At 37.9% G+C, this 13,123-nt stretch overlaps 1 non-coding gene across 1 annotated transcript; it reads right to left on the bottom strand.

The window, feature by feature from the left end:
- Positions 1-3,178: 3,178 nt before the first annotated feature.
- LOC112768405 (small nucleolar RNA R71) lies at positions 3,179-3,286 on the bottom strand. The gene has a single exon (XR_003185839.1). It is a non-coding gene; the product is annotated as a small nucleolar RNA R71 (small nucleolar RNA).
- Between the last annotated feature and the right edge of the window lie 9,837 nt (positions 3,287-13,123).

Here is a 13,123-nt window from a genome sequence, read left to right as displayed (position 1 = left end):
TCCCCCACGAATGTGTGCCTGACAACCACTTCCGTTCCACCTTAGATTGAATGAGTATCTCTTGGATCTCTTAATCAGAATCTTCGTGGCATAAGCTAGATTGATGGCGGCATTCATGAGAGTCCGGAAAGTCTAAACCTTGTCTGTGGTATTCCGAGTAGGACTCTGGGATTAAATGACTGTGACGAACATCAAACTCGCGAGTGCTGGGCGTAGTGACAGACGCAAAAGGAGGGTGAATCCTATTCCAGTATGATCGAGAACCTCAGATGATTAGCCGTGCTGTGACAGAGCATTTGGACCATTTTCACAAGAGGATGGGATGCAGCCATTGACAAGGGTGATGCCTCTAGACGATTAGCCATGCAGTGACAGCGCATCGGACCATTTTCCAGAGAGGATACAAAGTAGCCATTGACAACGGTGATGTCCTTACATAAAGCCAGCCATGGAAAGAAGTAAGATTGATTGGATGAAGACAGCAAGAAAGCAGAGGTTCAGAGGAACAAATGCATCTCTATACGCTTATCTGAAATTCTAACCAATGACTTACATAAGTATTTCTATCCTTGTTAACTATTTATTATTAATATTCAAAAATTCCATAACTATTTGATATCCGCCTGACTGAGATTTACAAGGTGACCATAGCTTGCTTCAAGCCGACAATCTCCGTGGGATCGACCCTTACTCACGTAAGGCTTATTACTTGGACGACCCAGTGCACTTGCTGGTTAGTTGAATCGAAGTTGTGAATGAAAAACGATTTATTAAGACGTGCGTACAGAGTTTCTGGCACCGTTGCCTGAGATCACAATTTCGTGCACCAAGTTTTTGGCGCCGTTGCTGGGGATTGTTTGAGTTTGGACAACTGACGGTTCATCTTGTTGCTTAGATTGGGTAATTTTCTTCTTATTTTCAAAAAGTTTTCAAAAAAAAAATTTTCAAAAATCTTTCAAAAAATTTTCTCCTTTTTTTTCGAAAAAAATTTTAAAATAAATGTTTTCAAAAATATATTTTTCTTCATAATTTTTAAGAATGAATTCTAGAGTTTCATGAAGCATGTTGAAGCTTGGCTGGCTGTAAAGCCATGTCTAATTCTTTTGGATAGGGGCTTCCAACCATCAGCATAGAGGCAAGTTAATTGGAATGTCAGCCGTGGCATGTCTGAGTTACATACTAAAGCTTGGCTGGCTATTAAGTCATGCCTAACCCTCGGATTGGAGCTTTAGACTAAGAATACAAGATTCCTGGAATTCATATTAAAAAAATTTTGAAATCCTTATTTTCTTTTTCCTATATGTTTTTTCGAAAAAATATACAAAAATCCAAAAAAAAAAATCATAAAAATAAAAAATATTTCATGTTTCTTGTTTGAGTCTTGTGTCAAGTTGAAAGTTTGGTGTCAATTGCATATTCATCTTGCATTTTTCGAAAAATTCATGCATTCATAGTGTTCTTCATGATCTTCAAGTTGTTCTTCTTAAGTCTTCTTGTTTGATCTTGATGTTTTCATGTTTTGTGTCTTTTCTTGTTTTTTATATGCATTCTTGCATTCATAGTGTCTATACATGAAAAATTTTTAAGTTTGGTGTCTTGCATGTTTTCTTTGCATTAAAAATTTTTCAAAAATAAGTTCTTGATGTTCATCTTGACATTCAAAGTGTTCTTGGTGTTTATCTTGACATTCATAGCATTCTTGCATGCATTCATTGTTTTGATCCAAAATTTTCATGCATTGAGTCTTTTTCATGTTTTTTCCTCTCATCATTAAAAATTCAAAAATTAAAAAAAAAATCTTTCCCTTTTTCACTCATAAATTTCGAAAATTTTAGTTGACTTTTTCAAAACTTTTTAAAATCTAGTTGTTTTTATGAGTCAAATCAAATTTTCAATTTAAAAATCTTATCTTTTTCAAAATCTTTTTCAAAAATCAAATCTTTTTCATTTTTCTTATTTATTTTCGAAAATTTTAAAAATATTTTTCAAAAATCTTTTTCTTATCTTTATCTCCTAATTTTTGAAAATAACATCGTCAATTAATGTTTTGATTCAAAAATTTCAAGTTTGTTACTTGCTTGTTAAGAAAGATTCAAACTTTAAGTTCTAGAATCATATCTTGTGATTTCTTGTGAATCAAGTCATTAATTGTGATTTTAAAAATCAAATCTTTTTCAAAACTAATTTCAATCATATCTTTTCAAAAATATCTCTTTATCTTATCTTTTTCAAAATTTGATTTTAAAATATCCTTTCTAACTTCTTATCTTCTTATCTTTTCAAAATTGATTTTCAAAATTTGTTTCAACTAACTAACTAGCTTTTTGTTTGTTTCTTATCTTTTTCAAAACTACCTAACTAACTCCCTCTCTCTTTAATTTTCAAAAAATTACTAACCTTTTCAAAAACTATTTTCGAAAATCACTAACTCTTTTTCAAAAATTAATTTCGAAAATTCTCTCTCTCTCTTATCTCCTTCTATTTATTTATTCATCTACTAACACTTCATCTCACCCAAATTCGAACCCCCTCTTCCATCTGTGTTCGAATTTTTTCTTCTTCTTTTCTTCTACTTACACAGGGACCTCTATACTGTGGTAAAAAGGACCCCTATTATTATTAATTTTCTGTCCCTCTTTTTCATATGAGAAGGAGCAAGGACAAGAACATTCTTGTTGAAGCAGATCCAGAACCTGAAAGGACTCTGAAGAGGAAACTAAGAGAAGCTAAATTATAACAATCCAGCAAGTACCTTTCAGAAATTTTCGAACAAGAAGAGGAGATGGCAGCCGAAAATAATAATAATGTAAGGAGGATGCTTGGTGACTTTACTGCACCTAATTCCAATTTACATGGAAGAAGCATCTCCATTCCTGCCATAGGAGCAAACAATTTTGAGCTTAAACCTCAATTAGTTTCTCTGATGCAGCAGAACTGCAAGTTTCATGGACTTCCATCTGAAGATCCTTTTCAGTTCTTAACTGAATTCTTGTAGATATGTGATACTGTTAAGACTAATGGAGTAGATCCTGAAGTCTACAGGCTCATGCTTTTCCCTTTTGCTGTAAGAGACAGAGCTAGAGTATGGTTGGACTCTCAACCTAAGGATAGCCTGAACTCTTGGGATAAGCTGATCAAGGCTTTCTTAGCCAAGTTCTTTCCTCCTCAAAAGCTGAGTAAGCTTAGAGTGGATGTTCAGACCTTCGGATAGAAAGAAGGTGAATCCCTCTATGAAGCTTGGGAGAGATACAAAGAACTGACCAAAAAGTATCCTTCTGACATGCTTTCAGAATGGACCATCGTGGACATATTCTATGATGGTTTGTCTGAATTAGCTAAAATGTCATTGGATACCTCTGCAGGTGGATCCATTCACTTAAAGAAAACGCCTGCAGAAGCTCAAGAACTCATTGACATGGTTGCTAATAACCAGTTCATGTACACTTCTGAGAGGAATCCTGTGAGTAATGGGACGCCTATGAAGAAGGGAGTTCTTGAAATTGATACTTTGAATGCCATATTGGCTCAGAATAAAATATTGACTCAGCAAGTCAATATGATTTCTCAGAGTCTGAATGGAATGCAAGCTGCATCCAATAGTACTAAAGAGGCATCTTCTGAAGAAGAAGCTTATGATCCTGAAAACCCTGCAATAGCAGAGGTGAATTACATGGGTGAACCTTATGGAAACACCTATAAACCCTCATGGAGAAATCACCCAAATCTCTCATGGAAGGATCAACAAAAGCTTCAACAAGGCTTTAATAATGGTGGAAGAAATAGGTTTAACAATAGTAAACCTTTTCCATCATCCACTCAGCAACAGACAGAGAACTCTGAACAAAATACCTCTAATTTAGCAAACTTAGTCTCTGATCTATCTAAGGCCATTGTAAGTTTCATGAATGAAACAAGGTCCTCCATTAGAAATTTAGAGGCACAAGTGGGCCAGCTGAGGAAAAGGATCACTGAAATCCCTCCTAGTACTCTCCCAAGAAATACAGAAGAAAATCCAAAAGGAGAGTGCAAGGCCATTGACATAGTCAACACGGCCGAACCTGGAGAGGAAGGGGAGGACGTAAATCCCAGTGAGGAAGACCTCCTGGGACGTCCAGTGATCAATAAGGAGTTTCCCTTTGAGGAACCAAAGGAATCTGAGACTCATCTAGAGACCATAGAGATTCCATTGAACCTCCTTATGCCCTTCATGAGCTCTGACGAGTATTCATCTTCTAAAGAGAATGAGGATGTTACTGAAGAGCAAGTTACCAAGTACCTTGGTGCAATCATGAAGCTGAATGCCAAATTATTTGGTATTGAGACTTGGGAAGATGAACCTCCCTTGTTCACCAATGAACTAAGTGATCTGGATCAACTGACATTGCCTCAGAAGAAACAGGATCCTGGAAAGTTCGTAATACCTTGTACCATAGGCAACATGATCTTTGAAAAGGCTCTGTGTGACCTTGGTTCAGGGATAAACCTCATGCCTCTCTCTGTAATAGAGAAATCTTTGGGGTGCAAGCTACTAAAATCTCATTAGAGATGGCAGACAATTCAAGAAAACAGGCTTATGGACAAGTAGAGGACGTGTTAGTAAAGGTTGAAGGCCTTTACATCCCTGCTGATTTCATAATCCTAGATACTGGGAAGGATGAGGATGAATTCATCATCCTTGGAAGACCCTTCCTAGCTACAGCAAGAGCTGTGATTGATGTTGACAGAGGTGAATTAGTCCTTCAATTGAGTGAGGACTCCCTTGTGTTTACAATTCAAGGTTATCCTTCTGTAAACATGGAGAGGAAGCATAAAAAGCTTCTCTCAAAACAGAGTCAACCAGAGCCCCCACAGTCAAACTCTAAGTTTGGTGTTGGGAGGCCACAACTAAACTCTAAGTTTGGTGTTGAACTCCCATATCCAAACTCTAAGTTTGGTGTTGGGAACTCTCAACAATGCTCTGAACATCTGTGAGGCTCCATGAGAGCCCACTGTCAAGCTATTGACATTAAAGAAGCGCTTGTTGGGAGGCAACCCAATTTTTATTTATCTACTTTTATTTTTCTTGTTCTTTCATGTTTTATTAGGTTCATGATCATGTGGAGTCACAAAATAAATATAAAAATTGAAAACGGAATCAAAAATAGCAGAAGAAAAATCACACCCTAGAAGAAGACCTTCCTGGCGTTTAAACGCCAGTAAGAAGCATCTGGCTGGCGTTCAACGCCAGAACAGAGCATGGTTCTGGCGCTGAATGCCCAAAATGGGCAGCATCTGGGCGTTTGAACGCCAGAATTGCACCCTGGAGAAGAGCTGGCACTGAACGCCCAGAACAAGCATGGTTCTGGCGTTCAACGCCAAAAATGGGCAACAAATGGGCGTTCAACGCCGAGAACAAGCACCAGTCTGGCGCTGAACACCCAGAGTTGTGTGCAAGGGCATTTTGCATGCCTAATTTGGTGCAAGATTGTAAATCTTTGAACACCTCAGGATCTGTAGACCCCACAGGATCCCCACCTACCTCCACTCACTTCTTCTCACCCCTCTTTCACACAATCCCATAAACACTCTTCCCCAAAACTCTTTACCAATCACCTCAATCTCTCTTCCCTATAACCACTTCACCACTCACATCCATCCACTCTTCCCCATAAACCTACCTCATAAACCTCACCTACCTTCAAAATTCAAAATCAATTTCCCACCCAAAACCCAACCTTATGGCCGAACCTTACCCCCCCTCCTTTCCCTATATAAAGCCCTCCATTCTTCTTCATTTTCACACAACACAACCCTCTCTTCCCCTTCTTGGCTGAATACACCCCCTCTCCTCCATATTTTCTTCTTCTTCTTCTTCATCTATTCTTTCTTCTCTTGCTCGAGGGCGAGTAATATTCTAAGTTTGGTGTGGTAAAAGCATAAGCTTTTTGTTTTTCCATTACCATTGATGGCACCTAAGACCGGAGAATCCTCTAGAAAAGGGAAAGGGAAGACAAAATCTTCCACCTCCGAGTCATGGGAGATGGAAAGGTTCATCTCCAAAGCCCATCAAGACCACTTCTATGATGTTGTGGTCAAGAAGAAGGTGATCCCTGAGGTCCCTTTCAAACTCAAGAGAAATGAGTATCCGGAGATCCGACATGAAATCCAAAGAAGATGTTGGGAAGTTCTAACAAACCCCATCCAACAAGTCGGCATCCTAATGGTTCAAGAGTTCTATACCAATGCATGGATCACTAGGAACCATGATCAAAGTAAGAACCCAAACCCAAAGAATTATATTACAATGGTTCGGGGGAAATACTTAGATTTTAGTCTGGAAAATGTGAGGTTGGCGTTTAACTTGCCTATGATACAAGGAGATGCACGCCCCTACACTAGAAGGGTCAACTTTAATCAAAGGTTGGACCAAGTCCTCATGGACATATGTGTGGAAGGAGCTCAATGGAAGATTGACTCCAAAGGCAAGCCGGTTCAATTAAGAAAACTGGACCTCAAGCCTGTGGCTAGAGGATGGTTGGAGTTCATCCAACGCTCCATTATCCCTACTAGCAACCGATCTGAAGTTACTGTGGATCGGGCCATCATGATTCATAGCATCATGATTGGAGAGGAAGTAGAAGTTCATGAAGTCATCTCCCTTGAACTCTACAAAATAGCCGAAAAGCCCTCTCCTGGGGCAAGGCTAGCTTTCCCTCATCTTATTTGCCATCTATGTTACTCAGCTGGAGCTTTCATAGAAGGAGACATTCCCACTGAGGAAGAGAAGCCCATCACTAAGAAAAGGATGGAGCAAGCAAGAGAGCCCATTCATGGATCTCAAGAAACGGATGAAGCTCATCACCATGAGATCCCAGAGATGCCTCAAATGCATTTTCCTCCACAAAACTACTGGGAGCAAATCAACACCTCCCTAGGAGAATTAAGCTCCAACATAGGACAATTAAGGGTGGAACATCAAGAGCACTCCATCATCCTTCATGAAATAAGAGAAGATCAAAAAGCAATGAGGGAGGAGCAACAAAGACAAGGAAGAGACATAAAAGAGCTCAAGGACATCATTGGTTCCTCAAGAAGGAAACGCCACCATCACTAAGGTGGATTCATTCCTTGTTCTTACATTCTCTGTTTTTCGTTTTCTCTATGTTAAGTGCTTATCCATGTTTGTGTCTTCATTACATGATCATTAGTATTTAGTAACTTTTTGTCTTAAAGTTATGAATGTCCTATGAATCCATCACCTCTCTTAAATGAAAACTGTTTTAATTCAAAAGAATAAGAAGTACATGAGTTTCGAATTTATCCTTGAACTTAGTTTAATTATATTGATGTGGTGACAATGCTTCTTGTTTTCTGAATGAATGCTTGAACAGTGCATATGTCTTTTGAAGTTGTTGTTTAAGAATGTTAAATATGTTGGCTCTTGAAAGAATGATGATAAGGAGACATGTTATTTGATAATCTGAAAAATCATAAAAATGATTCTTGAAGCAAGAAAAAGCAGCAAAGAACAAAGCTTGCAGAAAAAAAAAGCGAAAAAAATAGAAAAAAAAAAGAAAAAAAAAAGCAAGTAGAAAAAGCCAAAAGCTCTTAAAACTAAGAGGCAAGAGCAAACAGCCAATAACCCTTAAAATCAAAAGGCAAGGGTAAATAAAAAGGATCCTAAGGCTTTGAGCATCAGTGGATAGGAGGGCCTAAAGGAAAAAAATCCTGGCCTAAGCGGCTAAACCAAGCTGTCCCTAACCATGTGCTTGTGGCGTGAAGGTGTCAAGTGAAAACTTGAGACTGAGCGGTTAAAGTCAAGGTCCAAAGCAAAAGAAGAGTGTGCTCAAGAACCCTGGACACCTCTAATTGGGGACTTTAGCAAAGCTGAGTCACAATCTGAAAAGGTTCACCCAATTATGTGTCTGTGGCATTTATGTATCGGTGGTAATACTGGAAAACAAAGTGCTTAGGGCCACGGCCAAGACTATTAAAGTAGCTGTGTTCAAGAATCATCATACTGAACTAGGAGAATCAATAACACTATCTGAACTCTGAGTTCCGATAGATGCCAATCATTCTGAACCTCAAAGGATAAAGTGAGATGCCAAAACTATTCAAGAGGCAAAAAGCTACAAGTCCCGCTCATCTGATTGGAGCTATGTTTCATTGATAGTTTGGAATTTATAGTATATTCTCTTCTTTTTATCCTATTTGATTTTCAGTTGCTTGGGGACAAGCAACAATTTAAGTTTGGTGTTGTGATGAGCGGATAATTTATACGCTTTTTGGCATTGTTTTTAGTATGTTTTTAGTAGAATCTAGTTACTTTTAGGGATGTTTTCATTAGTTTTTATGTTAAATTCACAATTCTGGACTTTACTATGAGTTTGTATGTTTTTCTGTGATTTCAGGTATTTTCTGGCTAAAATTGAGGGACTTGAGCAAAAATGAGATTCAGAGATAGAAGAAGGACTGTTGATGCTGTTGGATTCTGACCTCCCTGCACTCAAAGTGGATTTTCTGGAGCTACAAAACTCAAAATGGTGCGCTTCTAATTGCGTTGGAAATTAGACATCCAGGGCTTTCCAGCAATATATAATAGTCCATACTTTGGCCGATTTTAGACGATGTAAAAGGGCGTTGAACGCTAGTTCTACGCTGCTGTCTGGAGTTAAACGCCAGAAACACGTTACAAGCCAGAGTTGAATGCCAAAAATACGTTACAAACTGGCATTCAACTCCAAGAATGACCTCTGCACGTGTAACATTCAAGCTCAGCCCAAGCACACACCAAGTGGGCCCCGGAAGTGGATTTATGCATCAATTACTTACTTCTGTAAACCCTAGTAACTAGTTTAGTATAAATAGGACTTTTTACTAGTGTATTAGATGATCTTTTGATCATTTTTAGATCTCTAGACCTCCATGGGAGGCTGGCCACTTGGCCATGCTTACCCTCTATTCACTTATGTATTTTTCAAAGGTAGAGTTTCTGCACTCCATAGATTAAGGTGTGGAGCTCTGCTATTCCTCAAAGATTAATGCAAAGTACTACTGTTTTTCTATTCAATTCAACTTATTCCGCTTCTAAGATATTCATTCGCACTTCAACCTGAATGTGATGAATGTGACAATCATCATCATTCCCCCACAAACGCGTGCTTGACAACCACTTCCGTTCCACCTTAGATTGAATGAGTATCTCTTGGATCTCTTAATCAGAATCTTCGTGGCGTAAGCTAGATTGATGGCGGCATTCATGAGAGTCCGGAAAGTCTAAACCTTGTCTGTGGTATTCCGAGTAGGACTCTGGGATTGAATGACTGTGACGAACTTCAAACTCAGGAGTGCTGGGTGTAGTGACAGACGCAAAAGGAGGGTGAATCCTATTCCAGTATGATCGAGAACCTCAGATGATTAGCCGTGCTGTGACAGAGCATTTGGACCATTTTCACAAGAGGATGGGATGCAGCCATTGACAAGGGTGATGCCTCTAGACGATTAGCCATGCAGTGACAGTGCATCGGACCATTTTCCAGAGAGGATACAAAGTAGCCATTGAGAACGGTGATGTCCTTACATAAAGCCAGCCATGGAAAGGAGTAAGATTGATTGGATGAAGACAGCAGGAAAGCAGAGGTTCAGAGGAACGAATGCATCTCTATACGCTTATCTGAAATTCTAACCAATGAGTTACATAAGTATTTCTATCCTTGTTTTCTATTTATTATTAATATTCGAAAACTCCATAACTATTTGATATCCGCCTGACTGAGATTTACAAGGTGACCATAGCTTGCTTCAAGCGAACAATCTCTGTGGGATCGACCCTTACTGACGTAAGGTTTATTACTTGGACGACCCAGTGCACTTGCTGGTTAGTTGTATCGAAGTTGTGAATGAAAAATGATTTATTAAGACGTGCGTACAGAGTTTCTGGCGCCATTGCCTGAGATCACAATTTCGTGCACCATCACCTTACACCCCCAAGACACTCCAAGGCTGGTCATTTACTCCCTTTGGCCGAAATTGAAAGGAGAGAAAAGAGAGAAAACTTCATGAACACTTAATCTTCAAAGCTTGATTTCTTCTGAACCAAAACTCAAATCAAAACTCCGATTTCACCAAAATGATCCTCTCTTCTTTCTCTATATAAACATGTGACTTATCAAGGCTGGAAATAAGGTAAGATGGCTGTCTCCCTCCCTCTTCAATTCGGTTTTCAAAGAAAACCATGCAAAACATGTGTTTTCTTGATGTTCTTCCTTAGGAATCATGCTTAACTTGACTTGAGGGCCAAGAAATGTCAATTTCCAGCAAGTTTAAGGTGAGATATCTCTTCCTAACATACTGAGTGAGATTTGGTCAGTTGAGAGTTTTTGGATTTAAAGTTGTTCTTGATGTGATTTAGGAGGAAAAAGTGCTTAAGGACCACCTGAAAGTTTAACCGAATTAGGAGTAGCAAAACCAGGTAGGGATTAAAGAATTTAATCTTGATTGATTGTGTTTGAGTTGTGTGATTATGATATGGTTTGGCTGTGCTTGAAATTGATGATTTATATGAGTGATTCTTGTTGAAATTTTGGTGAAAATTTGATGAAATTTGATTATATTCAACTTTGAAATTATGTTCTTTATGGCTGCTGGAAAAACGAACCCTAGAGTTTAAATTGAGGTTCAATTTGTGTTAAAATCATGTAGAAAAGATGGTGTTTTAGTGGCTGGGAATTTATTTTGAATTTTGGTAAAAATCGGTTGTGGAAAAGACTGAAAAACGGGTAAAAACAGAGAAAGAATCTGAAGAATTTATGAAGAACATGAAGAACACTTTGAGTGTGGTGAAGAACAATGAAGAACACCTTTTTGATTCATAAAAGGGCAAGGAAGTAATTTATTTGGTGTTTGAGGGGTTATATGGTAATTTCTGGAAGTTAGGGTGGTAAAAGTAGAAATATTAAAAGTTACGAGTGGTAAAAAGTGAATTTTAAAGGTTAAAAGTAAAAGTAAGTTAATTTTCGAAAATTTAGTATTAAAATAATAAATGATAATAAAATATTAAATAATAATATTTAATTAAAAATAATATTTTAATAAAAATAATAAAATAATACGGAAAAGGCAGTTTTCTGTAAAAGCTTTAGAAAGACAACTTTAAGTGCAGAATCTAATAATTACCTTCATAAAACACTTAGGGAGTGGTAATAACATGATAGTGAGGCAAAGATAAAGAAAAGATAAAAAGTTAAAGAAAAGATAAAAACCAAAGAAAATTCTGTAAAGTTTTAATGACAGAAAAACAAACAGAAATTAGTGAACGAACTAGGGCAACATAGTTAGTCCTTGAGTCGCGACTAGGGTTAGGTATTATATGAAAAGTTAAACTGTTTCAGTATAGACTTAATGAACCTATACATGGGACAGGCATACTATTCATACCGAAATTTACATTAGCTTTAAATGCATACGTTAAGCAGAGAAATCAGAGCAGAGTAAAGAAACACAGAGAACAGAGTAACCAGAGAAAAGTAAAGAGATACAGAGAAAAGAGTAATCAAAACATAGTAAAAAGACAAAGTGAAAAGAGTAATATAATAAAGAGAAATGGTTTGAGCCAAGATATTGTGAGAGTGAAAGATGTAAAGTTTGTATAGTATGATTGAATAGGGAAAGAAAGAAGTACTGCATAAGAATGTGAAAGTGATGATGAATCATGAGAATGATATTGAATGATGATAATGAGAAAAGAGTAATATAACAAAGAGAAAAGAGGAGAAGAGTATAAAAATAAAAAGTTAAGCCTTGTGGCATGATATTCTATTACATGTTCATCTGATGCTTTTCTATTGGCCCTAGAGGTCCTGTAGGCCCAAGTTCACCTACAGTGAGTTGTTATTCCTGTAGGCCGAAGTTCACCTGCAGTGAATATCAATTAGGTATCTCAGGGTGTTGCTCCTGTAGGCCGATGTTCACCTACAGAGAGTTGTGATACCTGTAAGCCGAAGTTCACTTACAGGAGCGCTATTTCTGTAAGCCGAAGTTCACTTACAGAGGTGCTATTTCTGTAGGGCGAAGTTCACCTATAGAAAGTTGTTGTGATTAAACCATTTCTGTAAGCCGAAGTTCACTTACAGAGGTGTTATTTCTGTAGGCCGAAGTTCACCTACAGAAAGTTGTTGTGTTGTGTTTAGACTATTCGTGTAAGCCGAAGTTCACTTACGGGATTGCTATTTCTGTAGGCCAAAGTTCACCTACAGAAAATAAGCCATATCTAGGACTAGTTCTTAGGTAATGTCGGGCTGCATGGTGTAAACCAACACGTGAGCTCATGGCCTGCATAGGACAGACATGCATCATACTTGGTTGTGCATTTCCTCTGTTATAATTATTGTTTGAATGTATGCTTTCTTTGTTTTATTCTATTCTCTGTGTCTGTATTTTGTTTCCTTGTATTCTTTTGTTTGTGTTTTGCTTTCTTAGTTTCTTTATTTATCTGTATCTTCTGTTAACTATTTTTCTGTATTCTGCTATATGTCTGCTAAGCGACACGAAATTAATGAACTTAACTAATAACCCCGACCCTACTAAGAACTCACCAGTTCTTACCCCTTCTCTCTCCCTTCCCCCTTCAGATGGAAGCATGAGTTCCCTTCCGTAATTTGCTGACGATCGTACGCAAAAAAAAAAAAGATTCCGCTCTAGGTAGTCTTCTGAGTCTAGAGTGAACTCCGTTTCTGTTTATATGTATATATTGTGAGACCAGCCAACGTTTGCACCCCGTTCGTATGCGCACTTTAACCTAAATGCTGTGTACAAAATTCCTATTGTGTGGCTACTTCATGAGGTACTAGAGAGACGTCATATGGCAACGTCTGATTGTGTAGAGGAATAGCAGATGATGTTCTATCTTTTGATGACGTTCCACCTGACTTAAGTTATGAAGACTTAGAACGTACTTTCCCTCAGTTTAGTAGTTTAGAGGGACTAGGTGAGTATAGAGTCTAGGCTAGCCTGGGTTCCAGTTTAGGGACTTCTTGAACAGGTCAGGACCTAGGATGTTGTATGTATATATATGTATATAGTTATTATCTAGCTATATCTAGGGGTGTTCTAACTAAAAGTCTATACTCTTATTGTTCCGGGG

This window comes from Arachis hypogaea, chromosome 17 (assembly GCF_003086295.3).
Source record: "Arachis hypogaea cultivar Tifrunner chromosome 17, arahy.Tifrunner.gnm2.J5K5, whole genome shotgun sequence".
Lineage (NCBI taxonomy): Eukaryota > Viridiplantae > Streptophyta > Magnoliopsida > Fabales > Fabaceae > Arachis > Arachis hypogaea.
Note: the sequence above shows the minus strand (reverse complement) of the source record. Positions and strands in the feature narration are given on the sequence as shown.